Below are 16140 nucleotides of genomic sequence, written 5' to 3' on the forward strand. Positions count from 1 at the left end.
GCTTTTTTTCAATGTTTTCCAAGTCAACTCTAAGGTCAATAAATTTCTGCTTCCAAATTGAGCTACTCTGAAATTCAATCAACTGCATTTCAAAGTCAGCCATGTCTATCCATGAAAACATTCGTAAGTTTAGTTCTTCTAGTTTCATGCTGTCTGAGGCTGAAACCAAAACACTGGTCCGATCTAGGAAGGCAGGGAGAGTTAAGGCAGAGGCATAGAAATTGCTCTTCCCCTCTCTCATCATATCTTAAAGTCTATGGTCTTTAAGAGAACTTGTTATGTACAATTATTTATTTATATAAGATGCACCTACACTGAATTTATCTGAAAAATAAAAAAGTCGATATTAAGAAAAAAATTATAAATGGAAAATTATAAGAGAGGGTTTCGTGTGCCAGCAAAAGTTACTGGCGTGCCATGTTTGGCACGTGTACCAGGGGTTGCCCACCCCTGATCTAGAGCTTTGTAGGTAACCACTAGAGAATATCAAAACAGAATCTATAGAACAAGGTTGCCTGTGGATAAGAATAGTACTGGTCATGGAGTTGGGGGAGAGGGGAAAGAAGAGGACTGTTCTGTTTTCTGAAATGCTTTTTGTATTATCTGACAGGCCATTGTGGCAGAAACAGATACGTGGCCCCTTCAGTGACAGACTTGTTGCCCTGGCTACTGAGAGTTTTGTTGACGGACAGTTTTCAACTCTCAGACCCTTCAGCAATTATTTCAGCTGCAGAAAGCCACTTCTCCCAAAGTATGGTAGACTCCCAGGCAGTCCACATTTAATGACTGACTAATTCTGAAGTTGGCCTGGCCATTTCAACCCAACATGGGATAGATTACTCTTAGGAGCTATTCTATTCATATATCAGTTGGCCACTTGTATGTCTTCTTGGGAGAGGTGTCTGTTCAGGTCCTCTGCCTATTTTTTAATTGGATTGTTTATTGGGTGGTAAATTGAAAAGTATAAGGTTAATGAAAGGGATTGTAGATTCAAGGAGATAAATTAGGAATGACTTGTGGTAATCCAGCTGGAGGGAATGGAGAAAAATCTAGAATAGATGGAGTTGAACTGCAGAAGAGAGAAAATATTCTGAAAATATTTCCAAAAATAAGTCACAGATTAGGGGAACTATGCATAAACGTTATTACCATCATTTAGCTATGAACTCTCCTCAAAAAATGGAGTGGTTAACTTGCCTCAGACTTTGTATAAAAGATATTCCAAGGGGTAAAACCCTCCAAATGAATTCACCAAGGCTTTCCATTTCAGAAAATCTGGGTAGAATATAACAATAACAACAGCAAAAGATGCTACTGTTGTTGTTTGCTTTTTTTAAGAAGAAAGTTGAGTCATAACCTAAAATAAATATTCTTTAGACAGTGAGGAGTCACATTGTCTAAGAAGACTTCGAAAAGTAAAATATAGGATATGGATAAGCAAGAGTTTGAGAGTCCCATTATAAGTAAACTTCACTGAGATTGTCCCAGTATTCTGATCTTCCACATACCAGAACACTTACAAACACCCACTCCTCTTGAAGACAAGAGAACAATAAAATTCAACCTACTCAAAGTGGCAAATAACAAAAGATTTTCTCTTCTTATAAATACACATGTAGTGCTTATTGTTGCTAAATCATCACAACTGCTAATGCATGAATCAAGAGGAATAAAAAGAATTGAAAGAAAGTAAAGTCATAAGGTTAAATATAAATGAAGTATTTCTCCCATAAGGCAGAATTGTTGAATTTTTAAATTATGTGTAAATGTTTTTAAACTCCACAGCAATGGAAAATCTTTAGTAGCAGTAATTTTCATTTATTAATAATAAATATTATTAATATGATTATTTTAGAATTCATGGAGAAAGTGCAATGATTTATTTTTGTCAAATAGTTGATGGTTTTGACACATCACAAAGCAATTTTTTTAGTATTTTTCTATAATTTTCCCAAACACATTTATTTCAAAAGAAATGTAATAATGTGTTTCTGAGGCAACTAATGTTAGCTCAAATTTTTTAACTCTAATTGATCTCATTAGCGCAGATTTGTTCCTTCTCACTCAGAGAGGGACAAAAGCTGTTTCAAAAATTTCCCAGGAGTGAGTGGAGGAGGGGGTCCCAATATATAGTGACAGGAGAAGATTTGACTTTGGGTGGTAAGCACATTGTACAATATACAGATCTTGAAACCCACACCTGAAACTTATATGTCCATTTGACCAATGTCATCCCAATCAATTTAATAAATAATAAAAATTTATTTTTAAAATTTCCATATAGTTATAGCGTTGCACTTTGAAAAATTTTCCCTGAAATTCTATCAGGAAAACATGTTTTCTAATACTGCACATTTAGTTGGATGGTATAAAAGTATTGTTACAATCTCCAATATGATCAGGTCTTACATTCACACAGTCCCACTTTGATCCCCCTCACAGTTTTGCCAAAGTATGTTGCTCTCTCACCATCGCATCTTTAGAAATTTGGTTACATATTTTCTGAATAATCTATAATCCAGAATGTTAGCAGAACAATTGCAATAAGAGGAGAGCAGAATTAGAGCAGGGAGCCAAATGTAGATACCAACAACAGCATATACACCACTAGATCTCCCTTAAAATTAAGGCCAAATCTCTAGCAATGAAATCAAAGTGAAATGTTCAATTCAGACTAGATCCTACAATAAAGCTAAATATTGGCTATTAATATTAACCAACAAACCTTAACAATATTGAAAATAATATAAAGAAAAATATCTGTTTCAAATCCTTACTTTTGTTATAATCTGACATGTAACTGGACCCCACAAAATGTTGAGTTCCCTCAAAAAATAAAAGATTGATAATATTGTTACAGTGATTCAAAAGTAATATTAGCAATAAGTTAAATCTTATTTTTATTTATTCAATATCTATTAAACCATAATTGAATGTAATAGGAATTATATAGGGTGTGGAAAAAGCAAGTTTACAGTTGTTCATATGGAAAATAATAGCTAATAAAAAATAATACAAGAATAAATACTTTTGCATACTCACAACTGTAAACCTACTTTTGCCCCACCGAATACTAAGTATCCTATCTAATAAAAGAGAAACATGGTAATTAGCGTACGACCGCTACCCTTCCCATTGGCTAATCAGGGCGATATGCAAATTAACTGCCAGCCAAGGTGGTGGTTAACCGCCAACAAAGATGGCGGCTAATTTGCATACATAGGCGCAATGATGGGAGGCAAAAGGGGAAAGATGGAAGAATGGTGGCAGGCAAGAGCTGGGGGGCGGGCAAAGGCAGCCAGTGATCGCCATCAGAAAGCCCAGCAGGCCAGGCGGCACCCCCGGAGGAAGAGAGAGCCGGGGTGTAAGACCACCAGGGCCAGGGGTGCCGACTGGCCTGCGACCCCCTGATCTGCGATGGCGAAAGGAGGGGCGGGCCCCCAGGCACACAGCACCCCGGCACCGGGTGCCCCTGTGACTGCAGTCCCCTGATCTGAGATCTTGAAGGGAGAGGCCGGGCGCAGGCACGGCTGCACCCGGGGGACCAGGTGCAGCCGTGCCTGCGGCCCCGGATATGCGATCATGAAGGGAGGGGCTGGGCAGCAGGCAAAGCCACAGGGTGCAGCCTGCCTGCGGCCCTCTGATCTGCCAGGCGAAGGGAGGGGCGGGGCCACAAGAATGGCGGCACCCAGGGCATCCGGTGCAGCCTTGCCTGTGGCCCCTGGATATGTGATCATGAAGGGAGGGGCGGGGCAGCAAGCATGGCAGCACCCTGAGCACCGGGTGCAGGCCCAGGGGGCAGCCTGCCTGCGGCCATCTGATCTGCAATCACGAAGGGAGGGGCAGGGCCACAGGCACGGAGGCACCCAGGGCATCCGGTGCAGGGTGCAGCCATGCCTGCAGCCCCTGGATCTGCAATGAGGAACTGTATTAAAGGGTCGCGGCATTAGGAAGGTTGAGAACCACTGGGATAGAGTGTCAGCCTGCGGACTGAGGGGTCCCAGGTTCAATTCCGGTCAAGGGCATGTACCTTGGTTGCGGGCACATCCCCAGTAGGGGGTGTGCAGGAGGCAGCTGATCGATGTTTTTCTCTCATCGATGTTTCTCACTCTCTATCCCTCTACCTTCTGCTCTGTAAAAATCAATAAAATATATTTTAAAAAAATAAAAATAAACCCTCTGGCTTGCAGAGTTGCTAAAACAGTTAGAAAGCAAAGTCTCATCCCTTCCCATTCATTCAACAAATACTTCATATGCTCCTTCAATAATCACACTGGGAATGGGTGTTTGTTTGTTTGTTTGTTTGTTTGTTTGTTTGTTTGTTTGTTTGTTTGTTTGTTTGTTTGTTTGTTTGTTTGTTTGTTTGTTTGTTTGTTTGTTTGTTTGTTTGTTTGTTTGTTTGTTTGTTTGTTTGTTTGTTTGTTTGTTTGTTTGTTTGTTTGTTTGTTTGTTTGTTTGTTTGTTTGTTTGTTTGTTTGTTTGTTTGTTTGTTTGTTTGTTTGTTTGTTTGTTTGTTTGTTTGTTTGTTTGTTTGTTTGTTTGTTTGTTTGTTTGTTTGTTTGTTTGTTTGTTTGTTTGTTTGTTTGTTTGTTTGTTTGTTTGTTTGTTTGTTTGTTTGTTTGTTTGTTTGTTTGTTTGTTTGTTTGTTTGTTTGTTTGTTTGTTTGTTTGTTTGTTTGTTTGTTTGTTTGTTTGTTTGTTTGTTTGTTTGTTTGTTTGTTTGTTTGTTTGTTTGTTTGTTTGTTTGTTTGTTTGTTTGTTTGTTTGTTTGTTTGTTTGTTTGTTTGTTTGTTTGTTTGTTTGTTTGTTTGTTTGTTTGTTTGTTTGTTTGTTTTGGTTAATCCTCACCTGAGGACATTTTTGCATTGATTTTTTTTGGTTTATTTATTTTTTTTTTTTACAGAGAGTGGAAGGGAGGGAGAAAGACAGAAACTAAAATGAGAGACATCTAATGGTTGTCTCTTGCTGAATCCCTGACCAGGGCCCTGGATTAAGCCGGCAACCCAGGTATATGTCTTCAATTGGAATCCAACCTGGTACCCTTCAGTCTGCCCGCAAAAGCACTATCCACTGAACGAAACCAGCATTTTTTTTTCTTTTTAAGTCCTCCTCTAAGGATATGTTCTTTTCATTGATTCTAGAGAGAGAGGAAGGGAGAGGGAAAGAGAAAGAGAAACATTGATCAGTTGCCCAAGCAACCCACAACCTGTGTATGTGCCCTCACCTGGAATCGAACTCATGACCCTTTGAAGTCAGTCCTGCAGGGGTTGTCTTGGCAATGACTGTGCCCTCCCCCAAGCTGTTTCCCGGAGCTGTTTCCTGTAAAGGCGGGGTTTGAGGCAGGAACCCGCCATTGGAGCGTGGACCCACTGAATCCTGGGTCGCTTTGCCAAGGGCTGGGCCCTCCTTGAGCTGTTTCCCAGAGCTGTTTCCGGCAAGGACGGGGTTTGAGGCAGGAACCCACCCTGGAAGCGTGGTTCCCTGGGAATGTGCCGTGCCAGCACAGCCAGGGGTGAACCAGAGTGGGGGCGGCTGAAAGGCTTAGAAAAGACAGACAAGAGAATGAAAGCCAGGTCTTGGTGGGATGCTGCTTCTCTGAGAGACAGCCACAACGCCCACAGCCATGCCTTTAGTTTATAGCAGATGCTACGAGGCAAAGTAAAGGCGTGACCAAGTTGTTTACAACATTTTCCTGGGTTTCAATCCTACTCAAATACATGCACCTGAACTCTATCAAGCCTACATCACTCAGGCACGTGGGGCCACGTGTTCCGACCATAGGTTCAAGCTTACAACTATAGCTGTTGGCTATAATTGTGCTGGGAGGGCCCTGCCCTCCAAGCTGGGAATTGCACGTGGCAATGAGAAGACTGTGACCTCTCATCAGTCCAAGGCTTGAACCTGTCCAAACACTGTAGTGGCTCCCCACAATAAAGTTTTAATTCTGTTTCTTTGTTACTAATGTTGTGGCCCCACCCCACAACAAAGAAACAATTTCTGGAGGATGAGGCCCAAGAATCAGGATTTTAAAAAGATTCCCAGGTAATTGTAATGTGCAGCCAAGAACTGAAAGTGGGTGCAATCATCATGCTATTGAGAAATCTCAATAGTAAATGGGGTCTTTGTAATGGTACCAGATTTATTATCAAAAGATTATCCAGCACCCGGGACCCAGGCCTTCACTCCGGCCGGAGCCACCTTCCAGCCCGCCAGCCCCGGGTCCTCCACAGGAGGGCCGGATGAGGGCGGGGCAGGCAGGATGGCGCTGTCCCACCCTGCCTGCAGTATGCAAATTAGCTGCCATCTTTGTTGGCGGTTAATTTGCATATCATGCTGGTTAGCAATGGGAGGCGTAACAATTGTTATGGAATAGGGATTCTAATCACCAGACTGTAAAATGTTTCTAAATCAGAAAAGCACTTCTAATGAAATGTTAGAACATGTAAAAGTCTTCTAAAGATAACTGCAGAAGTTTATTAAGTCATTGAAAAAAGAGCCACCTAGTTTCAAATGTTTCACATTTTAGTTACTTTTCTATTCATCAATAATTTGGAAAGAATTGATACATTTAAAAAGATAAACTGTCACAAATCTATAAAGATCCTCTTACTATATCATAAATACTGATTGGCCACAGTACATGCAATTTTTAAAAAATATATTTTATTGATTTTTTACAGAGAGGAAGGGAGAGGGATAGAGAGTTAGAAACATCGATGAGAGAGAAACATCGATCAGCTGCCTCCTGAACACTCCCCATTGGGGATGTGCCCGCAACTAAGGTACATGCCCTTGACCGGAATCGAACCTGGCACCCTTGAGTCCACAGGCCGATGCTCTATCCACTGAGCCAAACTGGTTAGGGCAATTAATTCCCTTTTAATGTGCACAAATTCCGTGCACTGGGCTACTAGTATTAATACAAACATATTAATATAATTACATTATATTAGGAGCATCTTGAAGTACCAGAAAATAAGAAAGTGCTCAAAAACAATCTGGTAGGACCATGTCAAATGATATAGGAACAAACATTGAAAGAGCTCTTAATGGACGAAGTTGAACAACAAAATGAATGATATAGTATTGTATTATAACCTAAAGTACAAAATAAACATACAGGAGTCTATATTTATTAAATAAATTGAATAAATAAACAGAAAGGAAAAGATATAAAGTTTCCTTATAATGCATAGCTTAATTGCCCCGCCCCTACTCTCCTTGAGTGTGGGCTGACCTCAGTAGTTCACTTGCAAAGAATAGAATCTGGAAAGGGAAAATAGTAACTTCAGAGTGAAAAAACCTAGCAAACACTACTTTAACCAAGTGATCAAGGTTAATATCACCAACGATATCATGTGGATATTATGCACCCCTGACATAAAATGATAAAATAAGCTCATCATCACCACTGTATTCTTTCAAAAGGCTCATAACCCCAGTATAGTCATGAGAAATATATCATACAAACACAAATTGCAGGAAACCCTGCTGACCAGCACTTCTGAAAACTATCAAGGTCATCAAATGCAAGAAATGTCTGAGAAACTATCACATATCAGAGACTAAGGAGACAAGATGCCTAAATGGGATATGATAAAGGTGATTGGATCTTAGAAGAGGGAAAAAAAATGGCATTGATGGAAAAATTGGTAAAATCCAAATAAAATGAGAGTTTTTAATTAATAGTGATGTACCAATGCCTGTTTGTTAGTTTTAACAAATGTATGAGATATGTAAGATGATAATATTAGGGAAAACTGAAACTGGATAAGGGTATATAGCACTACTTATGCAATTCTTCTATAAATCTTAAATTACCCCCCAAATAAAAAAGTTTATTTCTAGATGTTACTTTATCCCACTTTCCCCACTAGCTATTATCCCTACTCACCATCTGACAAATAAATAATGATAACTATATATTTTAAAATGAACTTTTCTCAAAAGAATTTTAATAGCAACTAAACTACTAAATGGAAATATAAATAATGTTTTAAATGACCACATTTATAGTAAATGACCAAAATTTAAAAAAAAATATGATCACATTATACAGAAAAAATAGTATATCACTGAAGGAAACTGACTAAAACTTTAGTCTTCAAGAACCCCTAAAACAGGTAGTCCATCAAATATTTTAGTTACAGAAAAAAGTAGCATTTATGCAAGAAGCAATAAGATTTATATAGGTAACAACTTCAAATCAGCAACAAATTTTAAAATTCACATTTTTTATTATTAAACATTCTCCATCTTTGAAATAGCAAATTTCATGTTAACATCAAAAGGAGTTAACAATTACTTGAACCATTTTCATCTAGTTTTTCAACAAAAGCTATTGAGATAACTGTAATGCACAAAGAAGTACTGTTCAAGGTTAAGAAGAAAAACCATCGGCCAAGGATAAAACCTTTGTGTCGCCAACCTACATAGCTGACAGCAACCAGAAAAATACTATGCAAACCTTCTCTACCTGGCATCTCAGAAATATTTTGTGTATGACTAACTGCCTTGATCAACTGCAATTACATTTGCAGCAAAAGGTCCTGGAGAGGAAGGGTATTGACCCAGTGAAAATGAAAAAATCTCAAAGCACTATTTGAAAGACCTTGTAGCCATACTTAAATCATTACAGTATGACCCCAGCTCCTGAAACCATATAGCTCTTGAATTCATTTGTTGAACCACAGGTGTATACATCTTTAGTAAGAGGATAACAAACAATTCAGTAAAAGTAAAAACCACTGTTAAATAAAGATATTGTACAACTGCAAAGTTTAAGGTCAACATAATTGGTTGGAAAACACAAAACAGTTACCCTCCTCTTGTGATAATGGGGTTTCTCTGTGGTCATTTAAAATTTCAATTCAAAGTTTACTATTATCGAAGTTACACAGGTACATTGCTTTAAGAGTCAAATAGATACATAAGGCTTGTCATGAGATATAGCAGTTCCCTGCTTTACTCCATCCTATTTCCCAATCTGGAAAAATAAATAAATACAATTGTTTTAGATTATTCTTTGCTATATTATTCTGATAAATTTTTATATCGATATGTATTAATTTTATTCTAACAGTAAACATTAGGTTTATTCTAACAGTAAACAGTAGAGGCAAACCTATAATTTACTTACAAAATACTTTGCCTTGAATATATTTTGTAAGTAAATAATAGAACTATTGATACATCCTTCAATAGTTCTCCAATTTCATCCACAGGTGACATACGATAGAAAACTGCACTTCACAGGGAGGGGATATTTCTGATTTGAAATTGGGAGATTATACAGAAGCTGTCACACCAGCCCTCCACCTCTCAGAGAGTAAGAGACAGAGAGCTTTTCTTAGGGAAACAGGAGACCGGTGTCTACCCTCAAATGTAAGTATTTGGCTCTGGGGGAGATAAGATTTTATTACCCTATTGCCCTTGGAATGGGAGCAGATGGCTCCATAAGGAGGGGCCGGGGGGACAGATCTAACACTCTTAAGGGTGTGAAGAGCCAATGGGTTTGGGGGAAAAGAGAAATATTCTCTATATTTCTAGCATGTCAATTTCCATTGTTCAGAAAGCCCTGGCCATGCAGAAAAATGAAAATATTCACATTGATTGCTGATACATTCCACATTTCTGAATGCTACTTCTAACAAAAACTTAGTCACTGCTGTTGGCACCTCACTCTTTCCTACACCTCCAAATAACACCCCCTGCACCCACAACTCTCCATGTAGTGGTATCATAATTTTAGTTAGCCCAATATTCAGCATCCATATTAGTATTACCATGTAAATGGTGTTTACTATTGAGGCACATAACAAACGATGATAGTTTCCTTCGTTGCACAATAAAGTTAATACTGTTCTTTTCCCCGCTATTAATTGGTTTTCTACTTATCCTAATTTAAGCCCACTCTCCTCAGTTGTGTCTTCACTTATTATGTTAAAAAGCCAAGAGAGTCCAGTTCATCTTCTTGAAGAACTCTTCTGAAGTTAGGACTTGCTGCAACCTCAGACAACAGCTCTGTAGGCCTGAAACCTGGGAATCTCCAGCTGCCTGCCACCTTTGCTGTCTCACCTTAAATTCTCTCCACTTCTCTAATTTCAGCTGAAGCTGGGGTAGACTGCCCTGTGGTCTCAGACTTTGTTCTGGCATCATCTCATCTCAAGCTCACTTTGTATGTCTTTCTGCCCTCTGACTGGGTGCCTTCGCCTACACCCAAATGCAGCCCAGCACTGAGGAGTTAATCCTCCAGGGGTCATACTGAACTGGGATGGTAATTCACCGGATTAGCATTGCATCTATTCTTTTCACCTTATTTCATCCCATCCACTCCACCCATTTCCCCTCTGACTTCTGTCAGTATGTACCATGTATCCATGTCTCTGGTTCTATTTTGTTCATCTGTTTATTTTACTCAACTCCTTTTTTAAAAATTACTGTCTTGGAGAGTTATTCAATTTTATTTTATAATTATTTTATTCAAAATTTTGTTTTTTACTGCATATGTGTGTTTTTTTAATTTCTATGAGTTTATTTGAGCCAAACTGATGGCATATACCAGGAATTTCAAATACTCTCTTTACTGCATATTTTAATTTCCAAGAGCTCCTTTTGTTCTCTGAATAATCATTTTTATTTCACCATGAATACAATCTTTTTCATGAGTTCTGTATCATATTTTATCTCTCTGCATCCTATCTAATAAAATAGACAAACATGGTAATTGACCATACCTTTGCTACACTTCCCATTGGCTAATCAGCAAGATATGCAAATTAACTGCCAACAAAGATGGCGGTGAATTTGCATACATAGGCGCGAAGCGGAGGAGCAAAGACTGAAGGCGGCTCCAGCCGAAGCGAAGGCCTGGGTCCTGGGTGCCGGAGGAAAACTGGTGCTGGCAGCCAGGGGAAGGGAAGGCCTATTGCACGAATCTTTTCGTGCAACAGGCCTCTAGTATAATAATAATAATAATGGGGGCAGATGTGTTTCTCTTTTCTACCTGAAATTGTTTCTTCAAAGCTACTATTTTAATGGTCTCTCTCCTTCATATTTAACTTTGAAATACCAGAGAGTTGATTGGGTCCTTGTGTTTGTTGTCTACAAAATTTTCTGCAAGGTGACCAGGTTGGCACTTCCCCTTCTGCTGAGCCCAGTCACCATAAGGAAGGCACCCATCTCCTGCCTGGAAGGATTAAGTCTGTCTGGTAATGCTCTGAACTGGAGTAGAGGAAGAACACTGGAGGAATCATTCAGACAATGCAGAAATTCTTAGTCTTACTATATCAAGAAAATAAAATGACTCATTTCTGCTAAAATGGGAGTGGAGTAGTGACTTGTAGGTGTAGAATGGGAGACAGGATCTTGTGTATCCAACTGTTATCCTAAAGTCTTTCAACTAGTCATTGTGGTTTTAGCCCCTCCTTCATCACTACACCTGGAAGTAACATGTTGGTAGGAAGACATAACCAAGACTTACGCCTCTGGGTAGTGTTTATTTGTAAACCTGGAATCTTGACTGCTGCTCGTATAGAATTCAGCTTTCTTGGGTCTGCTAGGCCATTACCACTTGTCTGCTTTCCAGTTGACAAGATTTTTTTTACTTTCTCCTTTCCCAACTCTGTCCATGTGCCTTATGATATTTTTTAATTCTTATGATAGTCATTTTAGTCACATTTCTAGACAAGGTAGTAGAGATGTGTATGCTCAATGTAACAGTTTTAGCTGGATGTGCTGCATTTTTTTCTAATAAAATGTTCTTATTCCTTTTGACAGAAATAGTTGTTCTCTTTATTTTCTTAACCAGTGTTTGTCACAAATAACTTTACCTTTTTTATCATTTGTGATGATTTGATTTATCAATTAGAATTTTGGTACAATAAATGATATTCCCAGGATTTTATTTCTTAATATGTGAGGTTTCTTGTCTTGTACTAAATGGCACTCAATTTTTCTTGGTTTATACACTTACTCTATAATGCTTTCGTTTGTTCTTAACTTTTGTATCTTATTACTGACAATGGATCAGTGGCTTCCATTCTAGCTGGCTCTCCATTAAAAATGAATAAAGTATTTTAAAAGCATTTTGATAGCTACTGTACTTTCTTGGAGGTCAATAGCTCTCAACGTTTCCTCTATTATGAGTTGACAACAAATTGTCATGTGGTTGATATTATTACAATATAGTCTTTGCATAAATGAGAGCATGTTGTACCTTAGTAAAAATAATAAAGATAATGATAATCTTAAACTTGAAAAACAAACAGCACATCTAGCTAAAACCAGTGACATTGAGATGTAAATAGTAATTTCTACAATTTTTCAAGAACTCTACTGAATGTCAAGCACAATTTGAAGTGCCTTATAATCACAGCTCATTGTAATTCTATAAGGTAGTTAGTATTGTTATCTGTATTACTATACAGAACAAAAAACCAGAAGGTGACAAAATAATATTGCTTGTTCCTATAGTGAATAAATGTGAGTTTATTACTTCTAGTGTGACTGACTCCAAAGTCTGTTTTCCCATTACCATGCTATCCTGACTCTGTAAAGCATTGCAATATATATCATAAAAGGACAATAGTGATAATAAATGCATTTTTATGGAACTGATGCAGTTTGGTTCTTCACACTTTAGATTACAGTCCAACATTAATTTAGTGACAAGAAGCTCAATAAAAATAGACACTGTGGTTGCAAGGTGAATGCATATGTAGTGGCTGCCAGTCCTCAGTCCTATGAGTCACAAACCTGCTCCTGAGTATTACATCGAATATGATGTAAAAGCAGCTTAACATTCCCTGTCAAAATGTTTGAATCAAATCAAGGCAATATATACTTATTAACAATTTACAGTATACTATGAGAGGTAACTAAAAAATTGAAGATAGAAAATAAGATATATATTTCCTGCCTTCAAGGGACTTACAGTCTACTTGGAAGTAAAAATAAAACTATAAGAATAAAATCATAATTTGCTAATTAGACCAGACTTCCTTCCGGACGACCTTCCAGATAAAGCCGGGGCTACTAGGGAAGTCTGTGTCCCGGGTGACAGAGGGAAGCCGGTGCCGGCAGCCAGGGAAGGAAGGCCTACCCTTGCACGAATTTCGTGCATCAGGTCTCCAGTAAATAAATAAAAGCAAACCCTCTTTTGAAAATTCCAAGAACTTTATAATATCATAAATTTTTAAAAGATTTGAAATGCATGCAATATAGCATTACTTCTGGAGAGAGTTCCGTAAAAGATATCTTGAGAAGGTTGATGGTGTGCAAGAGGCAGTTCTAAAATACAGTTGGACAGTTATACAGCTTTTAGATTGACAAAGCACAGTTAGTAGGTTTGTTCATGAGGTGGAGATATCAGGTAATAGATAGAAGTGTGAGCAATACAGCCAGAGAACAGAGGCAGGGGATATAGTGAAATGTATTCTACAGGGAGCCATTCCATAAATACCAGTCAGAATTGAAGCCACCTAGCAAATCAGGCTGAGGAAACTGGGCAGTATCCTTTGGCTAAAGGATAGGTTTCTTAAAACTGGGCAGTATCCTTTGGCTAAAGGATAGGTTTCTTAAATTCTTTCTCAGAGGAATGACACAGTGGATACTGAGGTTTAGGAAGAATAAGCAGAAAGTGATGTATTGTAAGGAATTAGGAAGAAGTGCAGGGGACCTTCATGGTAAATAACATAACATCTAGATCTAGGAGAAAATCACAGATCTGGGCTTGATGTTATGATTGAAAAATGAATAAATGGAGAATGGGGCCTACTTACCCATAAAGGAAGATTGGCAGGTTTCATGGCTGGTAAAAAGAAAAAGGAATAAAAAGTCAAAAATAATGTTCAGGTTTCCAGATCGAGTCCTCAGAAATATATATAAAGTTCCCAACACTCAGCACATATAATATCTTAGTCATCCCCACTGGACAGGCTCCATGATCTTCTGAATTAAATTAGTATTTTGATTTGGGCCCAGCTTGTGGTTCTGGGACCTTTGCCAGAGGACCTGGAGACCAGCTTAATAAGTACATGTTGGTTAGTATATACAATTTAGGAAAACAACTTGAAAAACCAAACCTAGACTGCTTAGAATGAAAGAAATCTTATTAAACACATTGAATTTATTAATTTAATTCAACCATTGAAAAGAGAATAAACTGTCATAATCTATTACATAGAAAATTTAATAATTTTTATTCATTTAATTACTCACTCATTTAAGCAAATAACATTCACTTAACAAATATTACATGGAACACCTACTACATGCAAGGCATTATACTTGGTATTGAAGATAGAAATAATGCCCTAGCCCAGTGGTTCTCAACCTTCCTAATGCCGCAACCTTTTAATACAGTTCCTCATGTTGTGGTGACCCCCAACCATAAAATTATTTTCGTTTCTACTTCATAACTGTAATGTTGCTACTGTTATGAATCGTAATGTAAATATCTGATATGCAGGATATATTTTCATTGTTACAAATTGAACCTAATTAAAGCATAGTGATTAATCACAAAAACAATATGTAATTATATATGTGTTTTCCTATGGTCTTAGGCGACCCCTGTGAAAGGATCGTTCGACCTCAAAGGGGTCGCGACCCACAGGTTGAGAACCACTGCCCTAGTCGGTTTGGCTCAGTGGATAGAGCATCGGCCTGCAGACTACAGGGTCCTGAGCTCGATTTCAGTAAAGGGCACATGCCCAGGTTGCAGGCTCGATCCCAGTGGGGGGCATGCAGGACACAGCCAATCAATGATTCTCTCTCATTATTGATGTTTCTCTCTCTCTCTCCCTCTCCCTTCCTCTCTGAAATCAATAAAAAAATATATTTTAAAAAAAGAAGACAGAAATAATAGTGGGACATATCTCTTCCCAAGAGGCTCACAGATCAGTCAAAAGAATAACTCAGGATACAGAGGAATTACAAAGGAGTGGGACTTCCCCATGTTGCCTCAGAAAGTGGCAGGTGCAAAAGGGAGTTAGACTCTGAGGTGGAAACACACACATACACACAAAATTATTGTATCATTTATGTTTCTATTTAAGTGTATTGGGTGTCATTGGTTAATAAAATTATATTATTCTATTATACATCATCTGTATATTGCATTGTGAGTTTACCACCCAAAGTCAAATCTCCTTCTGTCACCATATATTTGATCCCCTTTACCTCTTCTACCTCCTCCCAACCCCCTTTCCCTCTGGTAGTCACCATTCTGTTGTCTGTGTCTATGAGATTTATTTGTCTTGTTTGTTCATTTGTTACTTTCAGTTTTACATCCCCCATATGAGTGAAATCATATGGTTCTTGACTTTTTCTGTCGACTTATTTTGCTAAGCATGATATTCTCAAGATCCAACCATGTTGTCACAAATTAAATTAAATTAACTCTCCTCTTTTGTTTTTGCTATAAGTCATATTTGACTTCCCTCTCTTTCTTTATAGCCAACATTCAATTCATTAGCAAAGTTTATTAAATCTACCTTCACAATCTTGCCCAAATTTGCTAATTTCTCATGATCTCTGCTATGCATTAATCTCATTCAAGTTCCACTTATCTCACATGCGGACATTGCAATAGTCTCGCTGACCTTTCTGCCTCCATGCTTGCCTCCATGGTATCTCTTCTCCATCCAACATTCAGAATGAGCCTCTTGGAGTAAAGTCGGATCATGACACTCCAAGGTCAAAATCTACACTCATTTAGAGACATAGACTGCATTTGTCTCCAACCTCCTCCCCACTCCCCATCCCAAATTCACATGGGCCATTTCACTTGCTTTCTGTTTCCCGCAAACCAAGCATACTCCCACCAGAGTTTCATGCTTATTGTTCTCTCTGCATAAAATGCTCTTCCCTAGATACCCTCTTCTCTTACTTCTTCTTGTCTTTGCATAAATATCACTTAATGTAGATGTCTTTTCCTAACTATCCTATAAAAACAGCATCCCCATGATTCTCTAGTCCTATTGTTGTTTTATTCTTTATCACACATTTATTAGTTTTTCTCTCCCTGCTTGAATGAAAATGCTACAAGAGCAGAAACTTTGTATGTATTTTGTTTGCTGCAATATCCTTAGTATTATGCCCACAGTCAGTATTTGTTGAATTTGGGAACCAAATCTAA

The 16140-nt window shown here is 38.2% G+C and overlaps 1 long non-coding RNA gene across 1 annotated transcript; it reads left to right on the forward strand.

The window, feature by feature from the left end:
- The first annotated feature begins 94 nt into the window (after positions 1-94).
- Positions 95-15938, forward strand: LOC106727773. The gene is made up of 3 exons (XR_001364023.1): positions 95-176; positions 11869-11875; positions 15928-15938. It is a non-coding gene; the product is annotated as an uncharacterized LOC106727773 (long non-coding RNA).
- The last annotated feature ends 202 nt before the right edge of the window (positions 15939-16140 follow it).

This window comes from Myotis brandtii, unplaced genomic scaffold, assembly GCF_000412655.1.
Source record: "Myotis brandtii unplaced genomic scaffold, ASM41265v1 scaffold48, whole genome shotgun sequence".
Lineage (NCBI taxonomy): Eukaryota > Metazoa > Chordata > Mammalia > Chiroptera > Vespertilionidae > Myotis > Myotis brandtii.